Source organism: Lepisosteus platostomus, chromosome 3, assembly GCF_059453375.1.
Source record: "Lepisosteus platostomus isolate fLepPlt1 chromosome 3, fLepPlt1.hap1, whole genome shotgun sequence".
NCBI classification, from domain to species: domain Eukaryota; kingdom Metazoa; phylum Chordata; class Actinopteri; order Semionotiformes; family Lepisosteidae; genus Lepisosteus; species Lepisosteus platostomus.
The window spans coordinates 56,019,345-56,032,807 of NC_142613.1; positions in this window are offsets into that span (position 1 = coordinate 56,019,345).

Below are 13,463 nucleotides of genomic sequence, written 5' to 3' on the forward strand. Positions count from 1 at the left end.
GCCTTCACATGCTGTGTTCAAAAAGTTACCCAAATGACTCCAAACTCGTCAGAAACACTTAATGTAATGCTTTAAAGCACCTTCAGTGTATCTGCACTGAATCTGCTTGACATTTCCAGTATTTCTTGTTGGGTCAACTGCAGCTGGAATTCTGCGTGAAATAAGCATGATTTGTGGCATATTGGGGTCAGCATCACAATTTCCACTAAAGTTTGGCTAAAAGTATCACTTTATTTGGATTCCAATACAAAAACAGAAAGAGTTTAGCATGTAAAAAGTGTATTTGAAAATTTTGGCATTTTTGACCATTTTTGAGCGACAGCCGCGCGGCTTAGCAAAAATGGCAAATGTGGGCCAAAAGTTGTCGTCAAGGAAACAACAAAACAACACTTTTCCTGCATTTCAACTGCCTCCAAAAGCACAGCAACGGCATCAGAAAATGTCTGCTTCTCATTCAAGCCCTAACCCTAACCCTAGCTCGGGCACTTGTATTAAACCAATCCAAAACCTTGCCTTCACATGCTGTGTTCAAAAAGTTACCCAAATGACTCCAAACTCGTCAGAAACATTTAATGTAATGCTTTAAAGCACCTTCAGTGTATCTGCACTGAATCTGCTTGACATTTCCAGTATTTCTTGTTGGGTCAACTGCAGCTGGAATTCTGCGTGAAATAAGCATGATTTGTGGCATGTTGGGGTCAGCATCACAATTTCCACTAAAGTTTGGCTAAAAGTATCACTTTATTTGGATTCCAATACAAAAACCGAAAGAGTTTAGCATGTAAAAAGTGTTTTTGAAAATTTTGTCATTTTTGACCATTTTTGAGCGATAGCCGCGCGGCTTAGCAAAAATGGCAAATGTGGGCCAAAAGTTGTCGTCAAGGAAACAACAAAACAACACTTTTCCTGCATTTCAACTGCCTCCAAAGGCACAGCAACGGCATCAGAAAATGTCTACTTCTCATTCAAGCCCTAACCCTAACCCTAGCTCGGGCACTTGTATTAAACCAATCCAAAACCTTGCCTTCACATGCTGTGTTCAAAAAGTTACCCAAATGACTCCAAACTCGTCAGAAACATTTAATGTAATGCTTTAAAGCACCTTCAGTGTATCTGCACTGAATATTCTTGACGTTTCCAGTATTTCTTGTTGGGTCAACTGCAGCTGGAATTCTGTGTGAAATAAGCATGATTTGTGGCATATTGGGGTCAGCATCACAATTTCCACTAAAGTTTGGCTAAAAGTATCACTTTATTTGGATTCCAATACAAAAACAGAAAGAGTTTAGCATGTAAAAAGTGTATTTGAAAATTTTGTCATTTTTGACCATTTTTGAGCGATAGCCGCGCGGCTTAGCAAAAATGGCAAATGTGGGCCAAAAGTTGTCGTCAAGGAAACAACAAAACAACACTTTTCCTGCATTTCAACTGCCTCCAAAAGCACAGCAACGGCATCAGAAAATGTCTACTTCTCATTCAAGCCCTAACCCTAACCCTAGCTCGGGCACTTGTATTAAACCAATCCAAAACCTTGCCTTCACATGCTGTGTTCAAAAAGTTACCCAAATGACTCCAAACTCGTCAGAAACATTTAATGTAATGCTTTAAAGCACCTTCAGTGTATCTGCACTGAATCTGCTTGACATTTCCAGTATTTCTTGTTGGGTCAACTGCAGCTGGAATTCTGCGTGAAATAAGCATGATTTGTGGCATGTTGGGGTCAGCATCACAATTTCCACTAAAGTTTGGCTAAAAGTATCACTTTATTTGGATTCCAATACAAAAACCGAAAGAGTTTAGCATGAAAAAAGTGTTTTTGAAAATTTTGTCATTTTTGACCATTTTTCAGCGACAGCCGCGCGGCTTAGCAAAAATGGCAAATGTGGGCCATAAAGTTGTCGTCAAGGAAACAACAAAACAACACTTTTCCTGCATTTCAACTGCCTCCAAAAGCACAGCAACGGCATCAGAAAATGTCTACTTCTCATTCAAGCCCTAACCCTAACCCTAGCTCGGGCACTTGTATTAAACCAATCCAAAACCTTGCCTTCACATGCTGTGTTCAAAAAGTTACCCAAATGACTCCAAACTCGTCAGAAACATTTAATGTAATGCGTTAAAGCACCTTCAGTGTATCTGCACTGAATCTGCTTGACATTTCCAGTATTTCTTGTTGGGTCAACTGCAGCTGGAATTCTGCGTGAAATAAGCATGATTTGTGGCATGTTGGGGTCAGCATCACAATTTCCACTAAAGTTTGGCTAAAAGTATCACTTTATTTGGATTCCAATACAAAAACCGAAAGAGTTTAGCATGTAAAAAGTGTTTTTGAAAATTTTGTCATTTTTGACCATTTTTGAGCGATAGCCGCGCGGCTTAGCAAAAATGGCAAATGTGGGCCAAAAGTTGTCGTCAAGGAAACAACAAAACAACACTTTTCCTGCATTTCAACTGCCTCCAAAGGCACAGCAACGGCATCAGAAAATGTCTACTTCTCATTCAAGCCCTAACCCTAACCCTAGCTCGGGCACTTGTATTAAACCAATCCAAAACCTTGCCTTCACATGCTGTGTTCAAAAAGTTACCCAAATGACTCCAAACTCGTCAGAAACATTTAATGTAATGCTTTAAAGCACCTTCAGTGTATCTGCACTGAATATTCTTGACGTTTCCAGTATTTCTTGTTGGGTCAACTGCAGCTGGAATTCTGTGTGAAATAAGCATGATTTGTGGCATATTGGGGTCAGCATCACAATTTCCACTAAAGTTTGGCTAAAAGTATCACTTTATTTGGATTCCAATACAAAAACAGAAAGAGTTTAGCATGTAAAAAGTGTATTTGAAAATTTTGTCATTTTTGACCATTTTTGAGCGATAGCCGCGCGGCTTAGCAAAAATGGCAAATGTGGGCCAAAAGTTGTCGTCAAGGAAACAACAAAACAACACTTTTCCTGCATTTCAACTGCCTCCAAAAGCACAGCAACGGCATCAGAAAATGTCTACTTCTCATTCAAGCCCTAACCCTAACCCTAGCTCGGGCACTTGTATTAAACCAATCCAAAACCTTGCCTTCACATGCTGTGTTCAAAAAGTTACCCAAATGACTCCAAACTCGTCAGAAACATTTAATGTAATGCTTTAAAGCACCTTCAGTGTATCTGCACTGAATCTGCTTGACATTTCCAGTATTTCTTGTTGGGTCAACTGCAGCTGGAATTCTGCGTGAAATAAGCATGATTTGTGGCATGTTGGGGTCAGCATCACAATTTCCACTAAAGTTTGGCTAAAAGTATCACTTTATTTGGATTCCAATACAAAAACCGAAAGAGTTTAGCATGAAAAAAGTGTTTTTGAAAATTTTGTCATTTTTGACCATTTTTCAGCGACAGCCGCGCGGCTTAGCAAAAATGGCAAATGTGGGCCAAAAGTTGTCGTCAAGGAAACAACAAAACAACACTTTTCCTGCATTTCAACTGCCTCCAAAAGCACAGCAACGGCATCAGAAAATGTCTACTTCTCATTCAAGCCCTAACCCTAACCCTAGCTCGGGCACTTGTATTAAACCAATCCAAAACCTTGCCTTCACATGCTGTGTTCAAAAAGTTACCCAAATGACTCCAAACTCGTCAGAAACATTTAATGTAATGCTTTAAAGCACCTTCAGTGTATCTGCACTGAATCTGCTTGACATTTCCAGTATTTCTTGTTGGGTCAACTGCAGCTGGAATTCTGCGTGAAATAAGCATGATTTGTGGCATGTTGGGGTCAGCATCACAATTTCCACTAAAGTTTGGCTAAAAGTATCACTTTATTTCGATTACAATACAAAAACAGAAAGAGTTTAGCATGTAAAAAGTGTATTTGAAAATTATGGCATTATTGACCATTTTTGAGCGACAGCCGCGCGGCTTAGCAAAAATGACAAATGTGGGCCAAAAGTTGTCATCAAGGAAACAACAAAACAATACTTTTCCTGCATTTCAACTGCCTCCAAAAGCACAGCAACGGCATCAGAAAATGTCTACTTCTCATTCAAGCCCTAACCCTAACCCTAGCTCGGGCACTTGTATTAAACCAATCCAAAACCTTGCCTTCACATGCTGTGTTCAAAAAGTTACCCAAATGACTCCAAACTCGTCAGAAACATTTAATGTAATGCTTTAAAGCACCTTCAGTGTATCTGCACTGAATCTGCTTGACATTTCCAGTATTTCTTGTTGGGTCAACTGCAGCTGGAATTCTGCGTGAAATAAGCATGATTTGTGGCATGTTGGGGTCAGCATCACAATTTCCACTAAAGTTTGGCTAAAAGTATCACTTTATTTGGATTCCAATACAAAAACCGAAAGAGTTTAGCATGAAAAAAGTGTTTTTGAAAATTTTGTCATTTTTGACCATTTTTGAGCGACAGCCGCGCGGCTTAGCAAAGATGGCAAATGTGGGCCAAAAGTTGTCGTCAAGGAAACAACAAAACAACACTTTTCCTGCATTTCAACTGCCTCCAAAAGCACAGCAACGGCATCAGAAAATGTCTACTTCTCATTCAAGCCCTAACCCTAACCCTAGCTCGGGCACTTGTATTAAACCAATCCAAAACCTTGCCTTCACATGCTGTGTTCACAAAGTTGCCCAAATGACTCCAAACTCGTCAGAAACATTTAATGTAATGCTTTAAAGCACCTTCAGTGTATCTGCACTGAATCTGCTTGACATTTCCAGTATTTCTTGTTGGGTCAACTGCAGCTGGAATTCTGCGTGAAATAAGCATGATTTGTGGCATATTGGGGTCAGCATCACAATTTCCACTAAAGTTTGGCTAAAAGTATCACTTTATTTGGATTCCAATACAAAAACAGAAAGAGTTTAGCATGTAAAAAGTGTATTTGAAAATTATGGCATTATTGACCATTTTTGAGCGACAGCCGCGCGGCTTAGCAAAAATGGCAAATGTGGGCCAAAAGTTGTCATCAAGGAAACAACAAAACAACACTTTTCCTGCATTTCAACTGCCTCCAAAAGCACAGCAACGGCATCAGAAAATGTCTACTTCTCATTCAAGCCCTAACCCTAACCCTAGCTCGGGCACTTGTATTAAACCAATCCAAAACCTTGCCTTCACATGCTGTGTTCAAAAAGTTACCCAAATGACTCCAAACTCGTCAGAAACATTTAATGTAATGCTTTAAAGCACCTTCAGTGTATCTGCACTGAATCTGCTTGACATTTCCAGTATTTCTTGTTGGGTCAACTGCAGCTGGAATTCTGCGTGAAATAAGCATGATTTGTGGCATGTTGGGGTCAGCATCACAATTTCCACTAAAGTTTGGCTAAAAGTATCACTTTATTTGGATTCCAATACAAAAACCGAAAGAGTTTAGCATGAAAAAAGTGTTTTTGAAAATTTTGTCATTTTTGACCATTTTTGAGCGACAGCCGCGCGGCTTAGCAAAAATGGCAAATGTGGGCCATAAAGTTGTCGTCAAGGAAACAACAAAACAACACTTTTCCTGCATTTCAACTGCCTCCAAAAGCACAGCAACGGCATCAGAAAATGTCTACTTCTCATTCAAGCCCTAACCCTAACCCTAGCTCGGGCACTTGTATTAAACCAATCCAAAACCTTGCCTTCACATGCTGTGTTCAAAAAGTTGCCCAAATGACTCCAAACTCGTCAGAAACATTTAATGTAATGCTTTAAAGCACCTTCAGTGTATCTGCACTGAATCTGCTTGACATTTCCAGTATTTCTTGTTGGGTCAACTGCAGCTGGAATTCTGCGTGAAATAAGCATGATTTGTGGCATATTGGGGTCAGCATCACAATTTCCACTAAAGTTTGGCTAAAAGTATCACTTTATTTGGATTCCAATACAAAAACAGAAAAAGTTTAGCATGTAAAAAGTGTATTTGAAAATTTTGGCATTTTTGACCATTTTTGAGCGACAGCCGCGCGGCTTAGCAAAAATGGCAAATGTGGGCCAAAAGTTGTCGTCAAGGAAACAACAAAACAACAATTTTCCTGCATTTCAACTGCCTCCAAAAGCACAGCAACGGCATCAGAAAATGTCTACTTCTCATTCAAGCCCTAACCCTAACCCTAGCTCGGGCACTTGTATTAAACCAATCCAAAACCTTGCCTTCACATGCTGTGTTCAAAAAGTTACCCAAATGACTCCAAACTCGTCAGAAACATTTAATGTAATGCTTTAAAGCACCTTCAGTGTATCTGCACTGAATCTGCTTGACATTTCCAGTATTTCTTGTTGGGTCAACTGCAGCTGGAATTCTGCGTGAAATAAGCATGATTTGTGGCATATTGGGGTCAGCATCACAATTTCCACTAAAGTTTGGCTAAAAGTATCACTTTATTTGGATTCCAATACAAAAACAGAAAGAGTTTAGCATGTAAAAAGTGTATTTGAAAATTTTGGCATTTTTGACCATTTTAGAGCGAGAGCCGCGCGGCTTAGCAAAAATGGCAAATGTGGGCCAAAAGTTGTCGTCAAGGAAACAACAAAACAACACTTTTCCTGCATTTCAACTGCCTCCAAAAGCACAGCAACGGCATCAGAAAATGTCTACTTCTCATTCAAGCCCTAACCCTAACACTAGCTCGGGCACTTGTATTAAACCAATCCAAAACCTTGCCTTCACATGCTGTGTTCAAAAAGTTACCCAAATGACTCCAAACTCGTCAGAAACATTTAATGTAATGCTTTAAAGCACCTTCAGTGTATCTGCACTGAATCTGCTTGACATTTCCAGTATTTCTTGTTGGGTCAACTGCAGCTGGAATTCTGCGTGAAATAAGCATGATTTGTGGCATGTTGGGGTCAGCATCACAATTTCCACTAAAGTTTGGCTAAAAGTATCACTTTATTTGGATTCCAATACAAAAACCGAAAGAGTTTAGCATGTAAAAAGTGTTTTTGAAAATTTTGTCATTTTTGACCATTTTTGAGCGACAGCCGCGCGGCTTAGCAAAGATGGCAAATGTGGGCCAAAAGTTGTCGTCAAGGAAACAACAAAACAACACTTTTCCTGCATTTCAACTGCCTCCAAAAGCACAGCAACGGCATCAGAAAATGTCTACTTCTCATTCAAGCCCTAACCCTAACCCTAGCTCGGGCACTTGTATTAAACCAATCCAAAACCTTGCCTTCACATGCTGTGTTCAAAAAGTTACCCAAATGACTCCAAACTCGTCAGAAACATTTAATGTAATGCTTTAAAGCACCTTCAGTGTATCTGCACTGAATCTGCTTGACATTTCCAGTATTTCTTGTTGGGTCAACTGCAGCTGGAATTCTGCGTGAAATAAGCATGATTTGTGGCATATTGGGGTCAGCATCACAATTTCCACTAAAGTTTGGCTAAAAGTATCACTTTATTTTGATTCCAATACAAAAACAGAAAGAGTTTAGCATGTAAAAAGTGTATTTGAAAATTATGGCATTATTGACCATTTTTGAGCGACAGCCGCGCGGCTTAGCAAAAATGACAAATGTGGGCCAAAAGTTGGCGTCAAGGAAACAACAAAACAACACTTTTCCTGCATTTCAACTGCCTCCAAAAGCACAGCAAAGGCGTCAGAAAATGTCTACTTCTCATTCAAGCCCTAACTAGCAGCCATATCACCCTGCAACTCACAACTGGCAACCCACTGAAGCTAAGCAGGTGTGAGCCTGGTCAGTACCTGGAAGGGAGACCTCCTGGGAAAACTAAGGTTGCTGCTGGAAGAGGTGTTAGTGGGGCCAGCAGGGGGCGCTCACCCTGCAGTCCATGTGGGTCCTAATGCCCCAGTATAGTGATGGGGACACTATACTGTAAACAGGCGCCGTCCTTCGGATGAGACGTAAAACCGAGGTCCTGACTCTCTGTGGTCATTAAAAATCCCAGGGCGCTTCTCGAAAAGAGTAGGGGTGTAACCCCGGTGTCCTGGCCAAATTTCCAATTGGCCCTTACCAATCATGGCCTCCTAATAATCCCCTTCTATGAATTGGCTACATTACTCTGCTCTCCTCCCCACTGATAGCTGATGTGTGGTGAGCGTTCTGGCGCACTATGGCTGCCATCGCATCATCCAGGTGGATGCTGCACATTGGTGGTGGTGGAGGGGAGTCCCCATTACCTGTAAAGCGCTTTGAGTGGAGTGTCCAGAAAAGCGCTATATAAGTGTAAGCAATTATTATTATTATTATTATTAACCCTAACCCTAGCTCGGGCACTTGTATTAAACCAATCCAAAACCTTGCCTTCACATGCTGTGTTCAAAAAGTTACCCAAATGACTCCAAACTCGTCAGAAACATTTAATGTAATGCTTTAAAGCACCTTCAGTGTATCTGCACTGAATCTTCTTGACGTTTCCAGTATTTCTTGTTGGGTCAACTGCAGCTGGAATTCTGTGTGAAATAAGCATGATTTGTGGCATATTGGGGTCAGCATCACAATTTCCACTAAAGTTTGGCTAAAGGTATCACTTTATTTGGATTCCAATACAAAAACTGAAAGAGTTTAGCATGTAAAAAGTGTTTTTGAAAATTTTGTCATTTTTGACCATTTTTGAGCGATAGCCGCGCGGCTTAGCAAAAATGGCAAATGTGGGCCAAAAGTTGTCATCAAGGAAACAACAAAACAACACTTTTCCTGCATTTCAACTGCCTCCAAAAGCACAGCAACGGCATCAGAAAATGTCTACTTCTCATTCAAGCCCTAACCCTAACCCTAGCTCGGGCACTTGTATTAAACCAATCCAAAACCTTGCCTTCACATGCTGTGTTCAAAAAGTTGCCCAAATGACTCCAAACTCGTCAGAAACATTTAATGTAATGCTTTAAAGCACCTTCAGTGTATCTGCACTGAATCTGCTTGACATTTCCAGTATTTCTTGTTGGGTCAACTGCAGCTGGAATTCTGCGTGAAATAAGCATGATTTGTGGCATATTGGGGTCAGCATCACAATTTCCACTAAAGTTTGGCTAAAAGTATCACTTTATTTGGATTCCAATACAAAAACAGAAAAAGTTTAGCATGTAAAAAGTGTATTTGAAAATTTTGGCATTTTTGACCATTTTTGAGCGATAGCCGCGCGGCTTAGCAAAAATGGCAAATGTGGGCCAAAAGTTGTCGTCAAGGAAACAACAAAACAACACTTTTCCTGCATTTCAACTGCCTCCAAAAGCACAGCAACGGCATCAGAAAATGTCTACTTCTCATTCAAGCCTTAACCCTAACCCTAGCTCGGGCACTTGTATTAAACCAATCCAAAACCTTGCCTTCACATGCTGTGTTCAAAAAGTTACCCAAATGACTCCAAACTCGTCAGAAACATTTAATGTAATGCTTTAAAGCACCTTCAGTGTATCTGCACTGAATCTGCTTGACATTTCCAGTATTTCTTGTTGGGTCAACTGCAGCTGTAATTCTGCGTGAAATAAGCATGATTTGTGGCATATTGGGGTCAGCATCACAATTTCCACTAAAGTTTGGCTAAAAGTATCACTTTATTTGGATTCCAATACAAAAACAGAAAGAGTTTAGCATGTAAAAAGTGTATTTGAAAATTTTGGCATTTTTGACCATTTTAGAGCGAGAGCCGCGCGGCTTAGCAAAAATGGCAAATGTGGGCCAAAAGTTGTCGTCAAGGAAACAACAAAACAACACTTTTCCTGCATTTCAACTGCCTCCAAAAGCACAGCAACGGCATCAGAAAATGTCTACTTCTCATTCAAGCCCTAACCCTAACCCTAGCTCGGGCACTTGTTTTAAACCAATCCAAAACCTTGCCTTCACATGCTGTGTTCAAAAAGTTACCCAAATAACTCCAAACTCGTCAGAAACATTTAATGTAATGCTTTAAAGCACCTTCAGTGTATCTGCACTGAATCTGCTTGACATTTCCAGTATTTCTTGTTGGGTCAACTGCAGCTGGAATTCTGCGTGAAATAAGCATGATTTGTGGCATATTAGGGTCAGCATCACAATTTCCACTAAAGTTTGGCTAAAAGTATCACTTTATTTGGATTCCAATACAAAAACAGAAAGAGTTTAGCATGTAAAAAGTGTATTTGAAAATGTTGGCATTTTTGACCATTTTTGAGCGACAGCCGCGCGGCTTAGCAAAAATGACAAATGTGGGCCAAAAGTTGTCATCAAGGAAACAACAAAACAACACTTTTCCTGCATTTCAACTGCCTCCAAAAGCACAGCAACGGCATCAGAAAATGTCTACTTCTCATTCAAGCCCTAACCCTAACCCTAGCTCGGGCACTTGTATTAAACCAATCCAAAACCTTGCCTTCACATGCTGTGTTCAAAAAGTTACCCAAATGACTCCAAACTCGTCAGAAACATTTAATGTAATGCTTTAAAGCACCTTCAGTGTATCTGCACTGAATCTGCTTGACATTTCCAGTATTTCTTGTTGGGTCAACTGCAGCTGGAATTCTGCGTGAAATAAGCATGATTTGTGGCATGTTGGGGTCAGCATCACAATTTCCACTAAAGTTTGGCTAAAAGTATCACTTTATTTGGATTCCAATACAAAAACCGAAAGAGTTTAGCATGAAAAAAGTGTTTTTGAAAATTTTGTCATTTTTGACCATTTTTGAGCGACAGCCGCGCGGCTTAGCAAAAATGACAAATGTGGGCCAAAAGTTGTCGTCAAGGAAACAACAAAACAACACTTTTCCTGCATTTCAACTGCCTCCAAAAGCACAGCAAAGGCGTCAGAAAATGTCTACTTCTCATTCAAGCCCTAACCCTAACCCTAGCTCGGGCACTTGTATTAAACCAATCCAAAACCTTGCCTTCACATGCTGTGTTCAAAAAGTTACCCAAATAACTCCAAACTCGTCAGAAACATTTAATGTAATGCTTTAAAGCACCTTCAGTGTATCTGCACTGAATCTGCTTGACATTTCCAGTATTTCTTGTTGGGTCAACTGCAGCTGGAATTCTGCGTGAAATAAGCATGATTTGTGGCATATTGGGGTCAGCATCACAATTTCCACTAAAGTTTGGCTAAAAGTATCACTTTATTTCGATTACAATACAAAAACAGAAAGAGTTTAGCATGTAAAAAGTGTATTTGAAAATTATGGCATTATTGACCATTTTTGAGCGACAGCCGCGCGGCTTAGCAAAAATGACAAATGTGGGCCAAAAGTTGTCATCAAGGAAACAACAAAACAACACTTTTCCTGCATTTCAACTGCCTCCAAAAGCACAGCAACGGCATCAGAAAATGTCTACTTCTCATTCAAGCCCTAACCCTAACCCTAGCTCGGGCACTTGTATTAAACCAATCCAAAACCTTGCCTTCACATGCTGTGTTCAAAAAGGTACCCAAATGACTCCAAACTCGTCAGAAACATTTAATGTAATGCTTTAAAGCACCTTCAGTGTATCTGCACTGAATCTGCTTGACATTTCCAGTATTTCTTGTTGGGTCAACTGCAGCTGGAATTCTGCGTGAAATAAGCATGATTTGTGGCATGTTGGGGTCAGCATCACAATTTCCACTAAAGTTTGGCTAAAAGTATCACTTTATTTTGATTCCAATACAAAAACCGAAAGAGTTTAGCATGTAAAAAGTGTATTTGAAAATTTTGTCATTTTTGACCATTTTTGAGCGACAGCCGCGCGGCTTAGCAAAAATGACAAATGTGGGCCAAAAGTTGTCGTCAAGGAAACAACAAAACAACACTTTTCCTGCATTTCAACTGCCTCCAAAAGCACAGCAAAGGCGTCAGAAAATGTCTACTTCTCATTCAAGCCCTAACCCTAACCCTAGCTCGGGCACTTGTATTAAACCAATCCAAAACCTTGCCTTCACATGCTGTGTTCAAAAAGTTACCCAAATGACTCCAAACTCGTCAGAAACATTTAATGTAATGCTTTAAAGCACCTTCAGTGTATCTGCACTGAATCTGCTTGACGTTTCCAGTATTTCTTGTTGGGTCAACTGCAGCTGGAATTCTGTGTGAAATAAGCATGATTTGTGGCATATTGGGGTCAGCATCACAATTTCCACTAAAGTTTGGCTAAAGGTATCACTTTATTTGGATTCCAATACAAAAACCGAAAGAGTTTAGCATGTAAAAAGTGTTTTTGAAAATTTTGTCATTTTTGACCATTTTTGAGCGATAGCCGCGCGGCTTAGCAAAAATGGCAAATGTGGGCCAAAAGTTGTCATCAAGGAAACAACAATACAACACTTTTCCTGCATTTCAACTGCCTCCAAAAGCACAGCAACGGCATCAGAAAATGTCTACTTCTCATTCAAGCCCTAACCCTAACCCTAGCTCGGGCACTTGTATTAAACCAATCCAAAACCTTGCCTTCACATGCTGTGTTCAAAAAGTTACCCAAATGACTCCAAACTCGTCAGAAACATTTAATGTAATGCTTTAAAGCACCTTCAGTGTATCTGCACTGAATCTGCTTGACATTTCCAGTATTTCTTGTTGGGTCAACTGCAGCTGGAATTCTGCGTGAAATAAGCATGATTTGTGGCATGTTGGGGTCAGCATCACAATTTCCACTAAAGTTTGGCTAAAAGTATCACTTTATTTGGATTCCAATACAAAAACCGAAAGAGTTTAGCATGAAAAAAGTGTTTTTGAAAATTTTGTCATTTTTGACCATTTTTGAGCGACAGCCGCGCGGCTTAGCAAAAATGACAAATGTGGGCCAAAAGTTGTCGTCAAGGAAACAACAAAACAACACTTTTCCTGCATTTCAACTGCCTCCAAAAGCACAGCAAAGGCGTCAGAAAATGTCTACTTCTCATTCAAGCCCTAACCCTAACCCTAGCTCGGGCACTTGTATTAAACCAATCCAAAACCTTGCCTTCACATGCTGTGTTCAAAAAGTTACCCAAATAACTCCAAACTCGTCAGAAACATTTAATGTAATGCTTTAAAGCACCTTCAGTGTATCTGCACTGAATCTGCTTGACATTTCCAGTATTTCTTGTTGGGTCAACTGCAGCTGGAATTCTGCGTGAAATAAGCATGATTTGTGGCATATTGGGGTCAGCATCACAATTTCCACTAAAGTTTGGCTAAAAGTATCACTTTATTTCGATTACAATACAAAAACAGAAAGAGTTTAGCATGTAAAAAGTGTATTTGAAAATTATGGCATTATTGACCATTTTTGAGCGACAGCCGCGCGGCTTAGCAAAAATGACAAATGTGGGCCAAAAGTTGTCATCAAGGAAACAACAAAACAACACTTTTCCTGCATTTCAACTGCCTCCAAAAGCACAGCAAAGGCGTCAGAAAATGTCTACTTTTCATTCAAGCCCTAACCCTAATCCTAGCTCGGGCACTTGTATTAAACCAATCCAAAACCTTGCCTTCACATGCTGTGTTCAAAAAGTTACCCAAATGACTCCAAACTCGTCAGAAACATTTAATGTAATGCTTTAAAGCACCTTCAGTGTATCTGCACTGAA